At 39.9% G+C, this 17,412-nt stretch overlaps 1 long non-coding RNA gene across 2 annotated transcripts; it reads left to right on the plus strand.

Annotated features, from left to right (window-relative positions):
• Positions 1-782: 782 nt before the first annotated feature.
• On the plus strand, positions 783-7,151 carry LOC110780556 (uncharacterized). Of its 2 annotated transcripts, none has more exons than XR_002531500.2 (7): positions 783-1,107; positions 2,012-2,095; positions 2,202-2,254; positions 2,341-2,457; positions 2,555-2,682; positions 2,784-2,870; positions 6,926-7,151. It is a non-coding gene; the product is annotated as an uncharacterized lncRNA (long non-coding RNA). The 2 variants fall into 2 exon arrangements; XR_002531498.2 differs by having other exon boundaries at positions 785-1,107; positions 2,567-2,682.
• Positions 7,152-17,412: the final 10,261 nt, after the last annotated feature.

Raw genomic sequence — 17,412 nt, forward strand, 5'->3', positions numbered from 1 at the left:
AGGTCAAAGCAAGTTCAAAAAGAAAATTAGACGAGATAGAAGATAAAGTCAAGAAAGAAACCTTTACCATAGCCACGACCCACATGGAGACAAGACGGCCTGAGCCGGTTGGCGGTCATTATGAAATCATCCTTGATGAAGCACGTCCAGATAGGACGGTGTCAGTAGGAGTCTCTCCTGACGATCAGCTTGGGGCACATCTGGTCACCCTCTTGAGAGAATTCCTGGACATCTTTGCTTTCGCTGTGGAGGAGATGCCGGGCATCGATCCAAGTATAGTCGTCCACAAGCTCAATGTAGATGAGTCCTTAAAACCTGTCCGTCAGAAGAAGAGAAATCATGGGGAAGCTAGAAACAAAGCCGCAGCTGAGGAAGTTCAGAAGTTGTTAGATGTTGGGTTCATTCGGCCAAGCCAATATCCAGATTGGGTAGCAAATGTAGTGTTGGTGCCGAAGCCCAATGGATCATAGAGAATGTGTGTGGACTACACGGATCTAAACAAGGCATGCCCAAAAGACAGCTTCCCTCTGCCCAAGATACACTAGAGGAAAAATCGTCATGTGCTTCCCATCAAGTGCGGCTCATTTAGTAAATTGGCAGCACTTGAGATCACTAAAAAAAAAAATATATAATTTCACAAGTGTTCATTTTAGAAATTTGGCAGCACTTGAGATCACTAAAAAAAAGAAAAAAAATACAATTTCACAAGTGCGGGCTCATTTTAGAAAATTGGCAGCACTTGAGTTCAAGTGCGGGCTCATTTACAAATGAGCAGCACAAAATATTTCCTAAAAGCTAAGGTTTCCATTTTTTTTTTCGTTTCCTGCTTTCCTCCTTCCTCCTTCCCCTTCTCGTTGTCTGTTGTTGTTCACCCACCGCCAAACACACCCAACGACTTGTCGCGCCACCGCTGGTGTCGCCCCACCGACAAAGGCTTCCTCTTCCAGCCGCGTCGACGCTGTTCTTCAATCTGAAAAAATGGAAGCAGCTAAACCAGTGTGTGGAAAAGAGGCGTTGGATCTTCTCAATTGCGTGGTTGATTCTAATTACGATCAGGAGAAATTCCTTCATCTTTTGCAATCTCTTCGGCAATGTGTCCTTTCCAAGGTTCTCTCTTTCTCTCTTTTGTTTTCAATTTCAGAAATTCTCAAATTTTCATTGTTCATTTGTTGAATTTAATTTGTCTTTTCAAGTAATTTTCTGCTAAAACGTGATTATTTTTGCATTGTAAGATTTATGTGGTGATATTGACTAAGTTAGAAATACAATTGTGGTATCCAATTTTTGTTTCCGGCCTAAAATTTATGAAATTCAAATGTGTTTGTATATTCTGCTGTGGTTTTTTACATATAGTTTATAAATTCATTGTATTGCACATTTGCACTGAGGCTACTCATGAAACTATGAAATTGAGAAGGTAAACTTGTTAACCTGTTATGATTATGGTGGTAGAATGATGGGATACATTTTGATACAATGCGAAAGTGTCAATAATGTATTCGACATTGCTGGAATTGGCCGGTTATGGTGTTGTGCTATGCTATTTCTGAGAGTGATGCTGCAAAGGCTCCAAATATATCAAATGGTGAGGATGCCTATTTGAGGGATGTGTATCTGAAGGGAAGAAAATGTCACCTACACGTGCACAAGTCAGCCCATGTTTTGCTTCTGCTTGTGTTTTCAATGATGTGCTTCTTTGGTGGATGCAGTCTGGTTTTATAAAGCTATTGCTCTTGTGTGCAGGCTGGCTGTGTATTTTTTTGTTTTGTTTTAGGGTTGCGGTTGAATAAATGGAAAACTAATTGTTAAACTAAAATAATTCGATTCCAAATTTTTTTTTTTGTTTTAGGGTTGCCGCTGACTAAATAGAAAACTAAACTAAACTTCTGTTTACTGTGATGTTTATATTGCTAGCTAGTCTGAATGTCGATCTGTTTAGCTACTGTGTTGGTGATTGCTAGTGTTGATGCGAAGTTGGTTTAACAAGAGACTGTTTTCATATCTTTGGCAGTGAGGAATGCAAAAGCAGTGTGCCCAGTAGCTCTTATTGACATGCACAACTGCAGTGTTGATGCGAAAATCAAGATGAGTCTTGGTATGGTTGTTTTCATGTTGTGATTGATCTGATTTCATCTATTTGTGGTTCGTTCTATGTTTGTGATATGTTAGATGTTATTCTCTTGTGTACTTTTTCTATTCAGATGCAACAGACATGGAAAAAACCAGCTGAGATTAAGAAGAAGCCAACTGAGAGGTTTTATTTTGTGTTTGATCATTTGAAATTATACTGGTAGTTTTTGGATTGCTGATAGTAAACAGACCTTCTACACTTGATATCAGGAAACCAACCTCGTCATCTGTAGCAGGTTCTAAGTCGAAGCCAAAGAAGAGAAATCTTAGCAAAGTGAAGGATCCTAACATGCTGAAGCGCCCAATGAGTTGCTACTTTCTGATCCTGTAAATTCCTTGTGTTAATACTTCATTGAATGTTTATAATCTTCTTTACACTTGTGAAAATTGGGCTGATTGCTATTTTTGATTTGCTAACATGGAGGATTCTCTGAAGGTGTACAAGGAAGAGCATCCTGATTCCAAGGTTTGCAGTTGCTTAAAGGTTCTCTAATTTGAACTACGTAGGTTACCAAGGAAGCTGGAGGAAAATGGAAGTTCATGACTAATGAGGTTAGTTTTGGAGAATTAATCTGAAGTTTGATTGTGCTATGTTTTTTTTACCTTGTCTTTTTTTGATGGTACTAAATGTTTGCGTATTTGGTGGTGTGCAGGAGAAGAAGCCATATCAGGATAAATATGTAGAGCTCAAGGTGGAGTATGAGAAGGCTATGGAGGCTTACAATGCTAGGAATGAGGAGGTAATTAACTGTTAATATAATCCCGTAGGTACTGAAGCCATTAAAAGAACGCCTAATATTAGTTGAAATTTGGGACCGAAATAAGTTATTTTAGTCAAAATAAGACCTATAGTGATCAAACAAGCCTTAAACGTGTATAACTTGACCAAAATATGACATGTAACGAAAAAACTAGCCTTCAATGTGCATAACTTGACCAAAGTAGGTGAGAATAAGTTTAGAAACATTAAAATAAGTCTAATAAACATGAAAAGGGTTTAAATTACATATTTGGTTCATTAGTTGAAAGTTGGGACTTAAATAAGTCATTTTAGTCAAAAAATGACCTATAAATCTATAATGATCAAATAAATCTTAAATGTGCATAACTTGACCAACGTAGGTGAGAATGATTCTTTGAAACATAAAACTAAGTATATTAAACATGTAAAGGGCACAAAATACTTATTTAGGTTCAATAGTTGAAAATTGCTAGCAAAATAAGCCATTTTAGTCGAAATGTTACCTATAATGATCAAGCGAGCCTTATATGAGCATATCTTTACCAAATTAGGTGAAAATGAGTCATAGGAACATTATAAAAAGTATATTTAATATCTAAAGGGTTTAAAATACTAATTTAAGTTCATTAGTTGAAAGTTGGGACCGAAATAAGTCATTTTAGTCAAAATGTGACCTATAATGATCAAACGAGCTTTTAATGTGCATAACTTGACCAAATTAGGTGATATTGAGTCTTTGAATCTTAAAGCTAAGTGTATTAAACATGTAAAGGGTTTAAAGTACTTATTTTAGTTCATTAGTTGAAAGTTAGGAGCGAAATAAGCCATTTTAGTCAAAATATGAAATATAATGAACTAACGAGCCTTAAATGTGCATAACTTCACTAATATGTGCATAACTTGACCTAAATGGGTGATAATGAGTCTTTGAAACATAAAAACAAGTGTACTGAACATGGAAAAGCTTTAAAATACTTATTTTAGTTCATTAGTTGAAAGTTAGGCTCGAAATAAGCCATTTTAGTCATAATGTGACTGATAATGAGCAAACGAGTCCTATATGTACATAAAGTAGGTGAGAATGAGTCCATGAAACATTAAAATAAATATGATAAACATGTAAAGGGTTTAAAATACTCATTTAAGTTCATTAGTTGAAAGTTGGGATCGAAATAATCCATTTTAGTGAAAATTTGACCTATAATGATCAAACGAGTTTTATATGAGCACAAATTGACCAAAGTGGGTGAGAATGAGTCTTTGAAACATAAAGCTAAGTGTATTAAACTTGTAAAGGGTTTTAAATAATCATTTAAGTTCATTAGTTGAAAGTTGGGATCGAAATAAGCCATTTTACTGAAAATTTGACCTATCATAACGAGTCTTATATATGCATAAATTGACCAAAGTAGGTGAATTTTTTAAAACTAATTAATGAATTTTTTAAACATAAATTTAAGTTTATTAAACTTGTAAAGGGTTTAAAATATTTATTGAAGTTCTTTAGTTGAAAGTTGGGACCGAAATAAGCCATTTTAGTCAAAATGTGACCGATAATGAACTAACGAGGCTTAAATGTGCATAACTTTACCAAAATGGGTGAGAATGAGTCTTTGAAACATAAAACTAAGTGTATTAAACATGGAAAGACTTTAAAATACTCATTTAAGTTCATTAGTTGAAAGTTGGGACCGAAATTAGCCATTTTAGTCAAAACGTGAACGATAATGAACTAACGAAGCTTAAATGTGCATAACTTCACCAAAATGGTGAGAATGAGTCTTTGAAACATAAACTAAGTGTATTAAACATGGAAAGACTTTAAAATACTAATTTATGTTCATTAGTTGAAAGTTGAGACCGAAATTAGCTATTTTAGTCAAAACGTGAGCGATAATGAACTAACGAAGCTTAAATATGCATAACTTCACCAAAATTGTGAGAATGAGTCTTTGAACTATGAAACTAAGTGTATTAAACATAGAAATACTTTAAAATACTCATTTAAGTTCATTAGTTGAAAGTTGGGACCGAAATTAGCCATTTTAGTCAAAATGTGACCGATAATGAACTAACGAGGCTTAAATGTGCATTACATCACAAAAATGGGTGAGAATGAGTCTTTGAAACAAAAAACTAAGTGTATCAAACATATAGAGTTTTTAAAATACTCATTTAAGTTCATTAGTTGAAAGTTGGGACCGAAATTAGCCATTTTAGTCAAAAATGTGACTGATAATGAACTAACGAGGCTTAAATGTGCATAACTTCACCAAAATGGGTGATAATGAGTCTTTGAAACATAAAACTAAGTGTGTTAAACATGAAAGAAATTTAAAATACTCATTTAAGTTCATTAGATGAAAGTTGGGACCGAAATAAGCCATTTTAGTCAAAATGTGACCAATAATGATCAAACGAGTCTTAAATGTGCATAACTTCACCAAAATGGGTGAGGATGAGTCTTTAAAACATAAAGTAAGTGTATAAAACATGGAAAAACTTTAAAATACTATCTAATTTCTTTAGTTGAAAGTTGGGACCAAAATTAGTCATTATAGTCAAAATGTGACCGATAATGAACTAACGAGGCTTAAATGTGCATAACTTCACCATAATGGGTGATAATGAGTCTTTAAAACATAAAAATAAGTGTATTAAACATGGAAGGACTTTTAAATACTCATTTAAGTTCATTAGTTTAAAATTGGGACCGAAATTAGTCATTTTAGTCAAAATGTGACCGATAATGAAATAATGAGGTTTAAATGTGCCTAACTTCACCAAATGGGTGAGAATGAGTATTTGAAACATAAAACTAACTGTTTTGAACATGGGAAGACTTTAAAATACTCATTTAAGTTCATTAGATGAAAGTTGGGACCGAAATTAGCAATTTTAGTCAAAATGTGACCGATAATGAACTAACGAGGCTTAAATGTGCATAACTTCACCAAAATGGGTGAGAATGAGTCTTTGAAACATATAACTAAGTGTATCAAACATGGAAAAACTTGAAAATACTCATATAAGTTTATTAGTTGAAACTTGTGACCGAAATTAGCCATTTTAGTCAAAATGTGACCGATAATGATCAAACGAGTCTTAAATGTGCATAACTTCACCAAAATGGGTGAGAATTAGTATTTGAAATATAAAACTAAGTGTATCAAACATATAAAGATTTTAAAATACTTATTTACGTTCATTAGTTGAAAGTTGGGACCGAAATTTGCCATTTTAGTCTAAATGTGACCGATAATGAACTAACGAGTTTTAAATGTGCATAACTTCACCAAAATGGGTGAGAATAAGTATTTGAAACATAAAAATAAGTGTATTAAAAATGGTAAGACTTTAAAATACTTATTTAAGTTCATTAGTTGAAAGTTGGGACCGAAATTTGCCATTTTAGTCAAAATGTGACTGATAATGAACTAACGAGGCTTAAATGTGCATAATTTCACCAAAATGGGTGAGAATGAGTCTTTGAAACATAAAACTAAGTGTATCAAACATGGAAAGACTTTGGAATACTCATATAAGTTCATTAGTTGAAAGTTGGGACCGAAATTAGCCATTTTAGTCAAAATGTGATCGATAATGAACTAATGAGGCTTAAATGTGCATAATTTCACCAAAATGGGGTGAGAATGAGTCTTTGAAACATAAAACTAACTGTATTAAACATAGAAAGACTTTAGAATACTCATTTAAATTCATTAGTTGAAAGTTGGGACCGAAATTAGCCATTTTAGTCAAAATGTGACCGATAATGAACTAACGAGGCTTAAATGTGCATAACTTCACCAAAATGGGTGAGAATGAGTCTTTGAAACATAAAACTAAGTGTATTAAACATGGAAGGACTTTAAAATACTTATTTAAGTTCATTAGTGAAAGTTGGGACCGAAATTAACCAATTTTATTATTATACGGTTCATTATTCCTTTGTTATGAACAAATTAAGTCTTAATATATTTATTGTACGATTCTATATTTATAATAAAAACTAAAGTGTATATATATTTTTTGATGGTCGATATTTTTAAGGTATTCAATAATCTGAGGGAGAGGCCTTTCACCTTTGAGGAGATAGATGAAGTTCGAGAAATGTTGGCAAACTTCATTACCAGTGATTGTCTTTGATATTTTCTTGTACTGAATCTTAAATTATGGATGCTAGTTTTTCATATTATTGTAATGTAATCGACTTTTATATTTACAATTATATACTATTTAATTTAATTATCTATATAATTGGATACTTTTTATGTGACGTATGGAGGTTAATCAGTGGCGTGGTCCAATTGTAATATGTAGCAGGAAAATCGGTTATACAACAAATCTAGATCAAGTGCGGCTCATTTATAGGCCAAGAGCGGCTCATTTATAAGCCAAGTGCGGCTCATTTATATATCAAGTGTGGTTTATTTTTATTCTTGTGCTACCCATTTCTATGTCAAGTGCGGGCTCATTTTCAAATTTGGCAGCACCTAATATGTCAAGTGCGGGCTCATTTTCAAATTTGGCAGCACCAAATATGTCAAGTGCGGGCTCATATTCTAAAATTGGCAGCAAAAAATATGTCAAGTGCGGGCTCATTTTCCAAATTGGCAGCACTTGAAACATCAAGTGCTGCCAATATTTTGGCAGCACTTGAGAAACATCAAGTGCGGGCAGGCCATGTGATGCACATGTAAAAGCCCGCACTAAACCCCTTAAAATGAGCCCGCACTTGAGGTTTTTTCCTCTAGTGATAGACCGGTTGGTAGACTCGACGGCTGGTCATGCTATGATGTCCTTCATGGACGCCTATTCTGGCTTTCACCGAATTCCCTTATGGCCAGATGATCAGGAAAAAACATCATTTGTTACTGAGCAAGGCTTGTACTGTTACAAAGTGATGCCGTTTGGCTTAAAGAATGCGCCGACCACATTTCAGCGTCTAGTCAACACTGTCTTCTCCAACCAGTTGGGACGAAACATTGAATCCTACATTGATGATATGATAGTAAAAAGCAAGCAACGAGAAGAACACCTGGCTTATTTGAGAGAAACTTTTGAGACGCTTCGAATATACCAGATGAGGTTAAATCCAAAGAAGCGTGTTTTTGGGGTAACGGCTGGGAAGTTCTTGGGATTCCTTATTGATGAAAGAGGAATTGAGGCCAATCCTGACAAAGTACAAGCGGTAATAGATATGACATCTCCGAAATCTGTAAAGGAAGTCCAACGTCTGACAGGATGCTTAGCAGCCCTGGGACGGTTCTTATCAAGAGCAGGCGATAAGTGTCATTATTTCTTTGGCACAATCAAGAAAAAGAGGAAGTTTGAATGGACTGAATCGGCAGAAATGGCCTTCGTTCGATTAAAGAAACATCTCCACACCTTACCACGACTCGTCAGTCCTCTTCAAGGAGAAACTTTGTATGTATACTTGGCCATCTCCGAGTGGTCCCTGAGTGTTGTGCTGTTGACAGAAAGAGAGGGTGTGCAACTCCCCGTCTATTTTGTGAGCCATGTCCTGCAAAATGCTGAATTGAGATACTCTCCAATTGAGAAATTTACACTTGCACTGTTTATGGCAAGCAAGAAGCTGCGTCCTTACTTTCTGGCACACAAACTGGTGGTATACACAGATCAGCCCTTGAATCAGCCGCTTACTAAACTAGACGCTGCTGGGCGAATGCTCAAATGGGCAATTGAGTTAAATTCATTTGATATCTCATATGAACCTCGAAAAGCTATCAAGGGGCAAGCATTTGCCGATTTCATTGCAGAAATGACGAGGCCAACCTTTGAGAAGAATGTGGCGACCCGTTGGACGGTATATGTAGATGGATCGTCCACCCAGAACGGATGTGGAGCTGGCATAATATGCCAATCTCCTGAAGGGGACAAGTACGAGTATGCCATGAGATTCAACTTCCAAACATCTAACAATGAGGCTGAATACGAAGCTTTGCTAGCCGGCATAAAAATGTGCAAAGCTGCCGGAGCTCAAGAAATACTTGCTTTTTCTGATTCACAGCTCATTGTAAGCCAAGTAAACAGAGACTACGAGGCAAGGGACCCCAACATGATCAAATACATGCAAGCTGTGCGTCAAGAAATAGAACATTTGAAGAGTTTCGAGGCTAAGAAGATTCCCAGAACAAAGAACAATCAGGCTGACGCCTTGTCTAAGCTAGCTAGCTCAGCTTCCTGTGATACTCCGCGTCATGTGTTTTGGGAAGTGAAAGAAAAACGAAGCATTGAACAAGAGTTATGTGCTCCTGTGGTAGCTATCCTTGACCGGTCGTCAACTTGGATGGACCCTATCATTGCATATAAAGTAGACGGCTCGCTTCCAGACGACTCAAGTCTAGCAGCCAAATTTCATAAGAAAAGTTCTTGTTTGAATGGTGGAATGGAGTTTTGTATAAGAAGTCATTTTCCAGACCCCTTCTGCGAGCGTTACTCCTGAGAAAGGGAAGGAAATTCTGGACGACCTGCATCAGGGATTATGTAGCTCCCATATCGGAGGACGAGCTTTAGCTGAAAAAGCCCTGCGAACTGGTTATTACTGGCCCACTCTGAGAGAAGACGCCTTGGCCATGGTGCAGAAGTGTGACAAGTGTCAACGATTTTCTCATCTCATTCACAGGCCGGCTCACCCTCTCACCCCTATTTTGAGCCCCATTCCGTTTGCCAAGTGGGGGATGGACCTGTTAGGGCCATATAAAACAGCCCCTGGAGGCCGGCGCTATGTAATTGTAGCCGTTGACTACTTTACCAAGTGGGTGGAAGCAGAAGCACTCAAGAATATAAGGACTAGTGATGTAAGGGAGTTTATTTGGAAAAACATTATGACTTGTTTCGGAATACCACAAACTATCGTCTTTGACAATGGGCCTCAGTTTGAGACGCCTAAGCTGAAGGAATGGTTAGTAGACCACGGCATACACATCTGCTTTGCTTCTGTAGGACGACCCCAAGCCAATGGCCAGGTCGAAGCATTTAACAAGATAATCTCCGAGGGGATCAAAAAGAAACTGGACGAAGCTAAGGGTCTATGGGCTGATGAGCTGCCAAATGTCTTATGGTCAATCCGCACAACGCTAAGAACTCCACTGGCGAAACCCCATTCCTGCTAGCCTATGGTGCCGAGGCCGTACTACCCATAGAGATGTGTGAACCTACGCTGAGGGTCATGATATATGACGAGAATGTGAATTGGGAAATGATGAAGCTGGCCTTGGATATTTTACCCGAAGTTAGAGGAAATGCGGCACTAAGGCAACAGTTGTACAAGATAAGGATGGCGAGGAAGTACAACAAGAAAGTCCCTAAAAGAGTGCTCAAGGTAGGGGACTTTGTTCTCCGAAAAATGGAGTCTGTGGGACGAGCCAATGAGCAGGGCAAGCTGACGCCCACCTGGGAAGGACCCTATGAGATCTATGATGAAGTCAGGGATGGAACCTATCGCATTCAAGACATGCAAGGCCGACCTATTATGCGCACCTGGAATGCAGACAATCTCAAGAAATATTTTTTCTAAGATGTATTCTGATTTCATCTTTCATTAAAGAAACTGTTGCCTACCAAAATGACCTCTAACGGTCCTGATAGAGTAGTAATGTCTCTTGTAACCGGCTGAATTTGCTTTACAAAGTATAAATAATACTACTCGTTTCGTACTATTTATTACTTGCACGTCAAATACTAATTTATCTAACATATGCATGTAAAAAGTCTAATTGAATGAAGGCCTAAGAAGTGGCCCAGATTAGCAAAACATTTCCAAGCCTAATTGATTGAAGCCTAAGGAGTGGCCCAGATTAGCACAATAGGCTGATCACCTATCAAAATTATGGAAACCGTTCTCTTAAAACGAACGTCTATTTTCCCAAGGCAAATAGGATTACTCCTATTCGCCGCGGCATAAAACATGCCGCTTCCAATTTAAGACAGGGGCAAACCCCCAAAACAGTCATCATTTTCTTAAAACGATGGCTTATTTTTCTAAGGAAAATAGGATTACTCCTATACGCCGCGACATAAAACATGCCGCTTCCAATTTAAGACGGGGGCAAACCCCAAAAACAGTCATCGTTTTCTTAAAACGAACGTCTATTTTCCCAAGGAAAATAGGATTACTCCTATTCGCCGCAACATAAAACATGCCGCTTCCAATTTAAGACGGGGGCAAACCCCCAAAACAGTCATAGTTTTCTTAAAACGCTGGCTTATTTTTCTAAGGCAAATAGGATTACTCCTATACGCCGTGGCATAAAACATGTCGCTTCCAATTTAAGACGGGGGCAAACCCCCAAAACAGTCATCGTTTTCTTAAAACGAACGTATATTTTCCCAAGGCAAATAGGATTACTCCTATTCGCCGCGGCATAAAACATACCGCTTCCAATTTAAGACGGGGGCAAACCCCCAAAACAGTCATCGTTTTCTTAAAACGATGGCTTATTTTTCTAAGGCAAATAGGATTACTCCTATACGCCGCGGCATAAAACATGCCGCTTCCAATTTAAGACGGGGGCAAACCCCCAAAACAGTCATAGTTTTCTTAAAACGAACGTCTATTTTCCCAAGGCAAATAGGATTACTCCTATTCGCCGCGGCATAAAACATGCCGCTTCCAATTTAAGACGGGGACAAACCCCCAAAACATTCATCGTTTTCTTAAAACGATAGCTTATTTTTCTAAGGAAAATAGGATTACTCCTATACGCGGCGACATAAAACATGCCGCTTCTAATTTAAGACGGGGGCAAACCCCCAAAACAGTCATCGTTTTCTTAAAACGATGGTTTATTTTTCTAAGGCAAATAGGATTACTCCTATACGCCGCGGTATAAAGCACGCCGCTTCCAATTTAAGACGGGGGCAAACCCCCAAAGCAATCATTGATTATTCTAAATCTGCTGCGGCATATAACATGCCGCTACCATTTTAAGACGGGCAAATCACCCAACCAACAATTGTTTTCCTTAAAACTAATCATTATTTTTCTAAGGCACACAGGATTACTCCTATCTGCCACGGCATAAAACATGTCACCACCAATAACCGCTCAACATTCCCCATACCCAAGTTCAGCGGCAATCATACTGATTGATTGACTTGCGTCAATCAATCAACTAAAATAAACTTGGGCATGGGAGTCCCGCTCAGAGACTTACAAACGCCTACTTTGGGGCACAATGGTAGACATCCATCAACATACAAAACATACACAAATAATAGAGAAGGCATTAAAAAGTCTCAAATGATAACATAAAAAGGGTGACGAATCTCCACTTGCCTGCGCTCAAAATGGCGCCAAATCCAGCAAAAATAAAACAAAAAAAATTATCCAAATATACGCCCTAGGCGTCAAACAGAAATAAAAATTATTCATTACAGACGCTCGCGGCGCCATAAAAACTGATTTTGATTTTGATGAGGAGAAGTGGAGTTAGGGTCTAGCAGGACGAGCAGCGGCAGAGGTGGCAGAGGTCGACGCGCCCACACCATCTGGACCGTCGACAACAAGCTTGGAGGTTGGCTGAGCCGAAGTCCCCTCCTCCTGAGCCGGTGAGGTCACCTCCTCACTTTCGGCATCAGAATCCTCGAACACGGGAGGAGGAAGACCTTGTTGCTCGGCGGCAATGATTGCACCCTGCTTATCTATTTGCCGTTCAAACCAGGAAAATGAGAAGTCCTCCATGAAGGCGTCCCAAGCTCGGCGAGTCTTTTCTCTCACCTCGTCCGCAGCCAACTTAGCCTCAGCCTTGACCTGAGGAATCTCATCCTGAGAAGCCGAAACCATCTCCTTAAGACTAGCCACCTGTTGACGCAAGCTTGCAGCTTCCTTCACCTTGGCCTCGGCTTCCTGGAGGAACGACTGGGTAGAAAGGGCTTCGACATTGAGAGTCTCAATAGCAAGTACTTGTTCATTAATTTTGATCAAGCACTGCTTCTTGTCGCTCCTCAGGACGGCCAACTCTTTGCTCTGAGCCTTAATGGTCTCTTGCATCTCTAGCCGAACTTTCTCCACCGTCGCCATGGCATAGTCGCCGGCGTTGGTGGCCCTATGCACCTGTCGCTGAAGCTGACTGGTGACGTCAGCTCGCCAGCGTTTAAAACCCTCGGCCTTAATAAGCAGCTGCGAGAAAAATATAAGTTAAAAAGGATAATAACCGCAAAGTACAAAAATGAAACAACAACAAAAGTTGGATGCTTACATCCAGGAGAACCGCCTGTATAGCCCCAAACTGCGCATCCGCCGCCGGAGGGAATTGCTCCACATACTCCTTCGGCACGGCTTTAATCACCGACGAGATGATCTTAGCCTTATCTCGGGACGAGAAATGCCGAGATAGAGGAATATTGCAGATTTCCTCATCCAATGCGGCCTGCCTGCCAGATGCTGTACAAAAGAAAAGTGGGAGTTTACAAAAATAACTTAACCAGGAAAACAACTAAACTTGAAGAATCCAACACCCACCTGGATCGTCGCTCCACCTGGGACGAGGCGCTTCCGGAGTCTGGGCCGCCCGAGCCGTTGGCTGATCGTCCTCACCATCGAGGATCTCAACCGGCGTAGGTGAAGCAGCCCTCTTGATGGGGCCGGTTCCTCCTCTAGCGTCCCCCTTTCCGGCCGGACCCTCCGGAAAAGGATGCTGCCGCAAAGGAGTTACGGCCATGGGAACGACCTCTACCGGAGAATCAGTCGACTTCTCCGCTATGTCCTCCTTTTTGGGACGCCTGATCCCCGCCTTAACCTTGGGACGCTTCCCCGCAGTAGAGGCATCCTTCTCTTCGTCCTTGCGCTTCGGGTCGGCCTGACCCTTCTCGCCCTTCTGCAAAAACAGAACAGGCAACATAAAGAAAAATGCCGAGCCAATATATCAAAATTAATAAAAATAGACAGCTTACTTTTGCCGGGACACCTCCAACGATCCCTTTCAGCTTCTGGTCAACCATCTGAGTCAACCACTCCTTGGTGCTAATTCCTCCTTTTTCCTGGGCCGGGAGCTTAGACATGGCAACGGTTGCAAAAGAAGATTTTTACACCAATTAATTAGCAAATAATATCTAACAACACAAAAGCAGTAATGCCTCGATACCTTGGTCTAACCCATGATCTAGACCAGCCGCCGCCAAGAACACTGGGTCCTTGAACTGAGAACATGACGGGAGCCAGGATTTAGGGATGTTCAAATTTTTAGCCTGCACCGTCACAGACTCAGCTTGGAAGTGGACAACGATATGATCCCACTCCTGCGCCGTTAAAGCCGGCAACTCCTAATTCCCCCTAGCAAAGTGAGGCTCCAACTGCCAGCGGCTAAACCTCAGTTCCGCCTCCTCGTCCGCGGTCCACATAACCACCCATCTCATCCTCCAGAAATGATGTTTTGACGGCTTGTCAAAGGTAGTAGCATACTCACCTTTGTTAGCCAATTGGAACCAACCTTCGGCTTCCTTTACCTTCTGAAAGCGCACCAGCCTAAGAAAAGCATTAAAAGACGGCCTCAGGCCCAACAATTCACATTTAGTAACGTACCCAAGTACGTTCGTCCAAGATTTGGGTGACAAATGGCAAAGACCAATGTCGAACCCATCCAACACTTCCTCCACGAAAGGGTGGACAGGAAACCGTAAACCACTCTTGAAAGCCCCAACATACACAGGAAATTCACCTGGGCCCACGTCAAAAATAGTGGATGCCTCGCTCTCAGGAAACCTCATCTCATAGCCGGGGCCAGTATTCATGCCAGCGGCATAATTCTCCCCATGTTTCTCCAACAACTTTAACCACTTTGGATCAGCCCCAATCTGATCCGCAGTAACTTGAGCATTTTCCCCCTGTACACCAGCAACAACTTGAGGCACTCCAATCGCCTCCTCTTCGGCCTCTTCACCCACAGCCTCGCCGTCGCTCTCATCCTGCTCCAACTCCTCGAACGAGTCGACGGGCTGTCCTGATGGACCAGCATCCTCCATCTCCTCCATCCAGAACTCATCAAAGTATGTAATCCCTTGACGAGCACTTTTAGCCTCGCCCAGTGGAGTCCGGCTCATTTCCCTCACCGGCACTCTGATGGATCTCCCCCCGGAGAAAGAAGGGTCCATCTGCTGACCTCTTAGCCGCAAGTCAGCAATGTTTGCCATCTTTTTCGTCCTCGCCATCGTGTCCTGCATAAGACGCAATGGGAGGCCGAACTTAACGACGGGATTAAAAAAAATGAGGGATATTGGTGCGGCGCAGATCAGACCACCATACCCAGAAGTTCCAACCTTAACGACTCGAGAACCTTAAAAAATTCGACCAAAATAATGGACGGTGCAAAAATTGACAAATGGCAAAAGTAATGCAAACATTACTGACATACATAAAATTATAAGATGAAATGGTTAGGCAATTACCTTAAAAATATCGGAGATAATAGCGTCAAAAGCAGGCGTCCCAGAAAGAAGACGAAGGGCTCGCACTATCCTTCTTCGTCCTACGAAATCGGCCGAGTCGAAGAATGCGTCAGAAATCTCTCTGTAACTTCTCTCTCTAGAAAGCAAGGAGGTTAATTTTCGAAAAGTAAAAATCGAAAAATTTTACCCTCTTTCATATATATATAGGAGGGATAGAATGGGAAGAGTCGTCACTTGGCGCGCTCTCTTCGATTCAAAGAACCTGATTAAGAGATCAATGATCGAGAATGGGCATTATACAAACTTTTTTACTCTAATACCCTTCTTGAGGGGCAAATGATGTGGGTAAAAATACCCGCCTGCGTGGCCCAATCTCAGGGTGACACGTGGCTTGTTTTCAGCCAGCAAAACGCCTACTTGGCAGCTACTTAGGAACAAATATTTGATGATGTGTGGCTGAAATAAGAGTACATATTTCTTTATGGCCCATGTCCCAACATAGAGAATATTATGATGGTGACACTTGTCCAATTATGGTAAACCAGCCAATCATGTGACACCCGTCTAGGGTTTTCCCACAAAAAGGGGAGACTATAAATACACTCAATTCCCAAGGAATGGGCACAAGTTCCTAGATAGAGAAACACCCTTCAATTTCATATAGTTAATGCTTTCTTTTCATTAAGTATTTTCTTCCTTAAAACCCTAATCTTACTTAAGCATCGAAGGGAATATTCCTCCGGGAATATTCCTCCGGGAATATTCTTGTTTTGTAGGTAAGCCGCCAACGTGGACTGGACTCGACTCTACGTGGAACCTGATACCTCCTCGTCATCGACCATAACTACTCATTATTTTTTTTCCTATTTAAATATAATTTATTTTATTTTTTTTCCCAAAATGCATATTCTTTCTAATTTTTTTTTTCAAAAATAATGGGGGTCCCTATGGACCCTATGAGGACACCATAGGTCCGCCCATGGTTTTTACACGTAAAACTATTGATGTGACACTTTCTCTTATTGGTTAGAGCTAATATGGAGGTTCATCTCATATTCCAGGTAAAGATTTCTTCATGTTATGGAAGAGTTATTGGGATTTAATTGATATCCCTCACCATGGTCCGAATTTTACTTGGAGTAATAATAGAGAAGGTGAAGAATGTATTTATGAGCATCTTGATAGAGGTTATGCTTCTGATGCGTGTTTCAACTATTTTCTTATGCTTTCATCCAAAATTTTCTTATTTTGGTTTCAGATCATAACCTGAACTGAAAAGAAGAAAACGAGGAGGAAAGATTGAAAGTTGGTGTCTTAATCTTCAAGAACCAAAGGATATAATAAAAAAAATGGATGGGCAGAATGTGTTAATGGATCTCCAATGTATTCTTGCACCAGGAAATTAGACTCTATTAAATGTGAATCACCGGATGATGCAAGTTGGTCGGTTCCTCATGATCTAGAGGAGTTGTTGTTCAAGCTAATTGTGGCCCAACAACAAATCTTGCTGAAGCAGTTTACCCCTGTTGATGTTAAAATGCAGTGTTTCAAATGGGGAGTCTATAAGCACCGGGACCTGATGGTGTTCCTGCAATATTCCTTCGGAAAAACTGGCAGACATTGGGGAAAGATATTACAAATGTCGTTCTCTACTTCTTTTCCAATGGTTACATGCTGAGGGAGTGGAACAGGACTCTTATTGCTCTCATTCTGAAAATTTCAAGCCCTGATCTTCCAGCTTCACAGTTTCGCCCAATCAGCTTATGCAATGTTTTTTACAAAATCGTTTCTAAATGCTTGACAAACAGGCTTAAATTAATTCTTCCAGATATTGTTGGCCCTTTCTAGAATGCTTTTGTTCCGAAATGACTAATGGGTGACAATTGTCTGTTGGCGCATGAGATTCTTACTTATGTGAAAATAAGAAAAAAGGGCAAAGATAGATATGATGTGCTCAAAATAGACATGAATAAAGCATATGATCGGGTTAGGTGGAATTTTCTTGAATGGTTGTTGAATTCTATGGCTTTCCCTCCTATTTGGAGACACTGGATTATGCAGTGTGTGACAACAATTTCGTATCTGTTCTCATTAATGGGGAACCTTCCCCCCCTTTTAGGCCTCGTTGT

This window comes from Spinacia oleracea, chromosome 3 (assembly GCF_020520425.1).
Source record: "Spinacia oleracea cultivar Varoflay chromosome 3, BTI_SOV_V1, whole genome shotgun sequence".
Taxonomy (NCBI): Eukaryota; Viridiplantae; Streptophyta; class Magnoliopsida; order Caryophyllales; family Amaranthaceae; genus Spinacia; species Spinacia oleracea.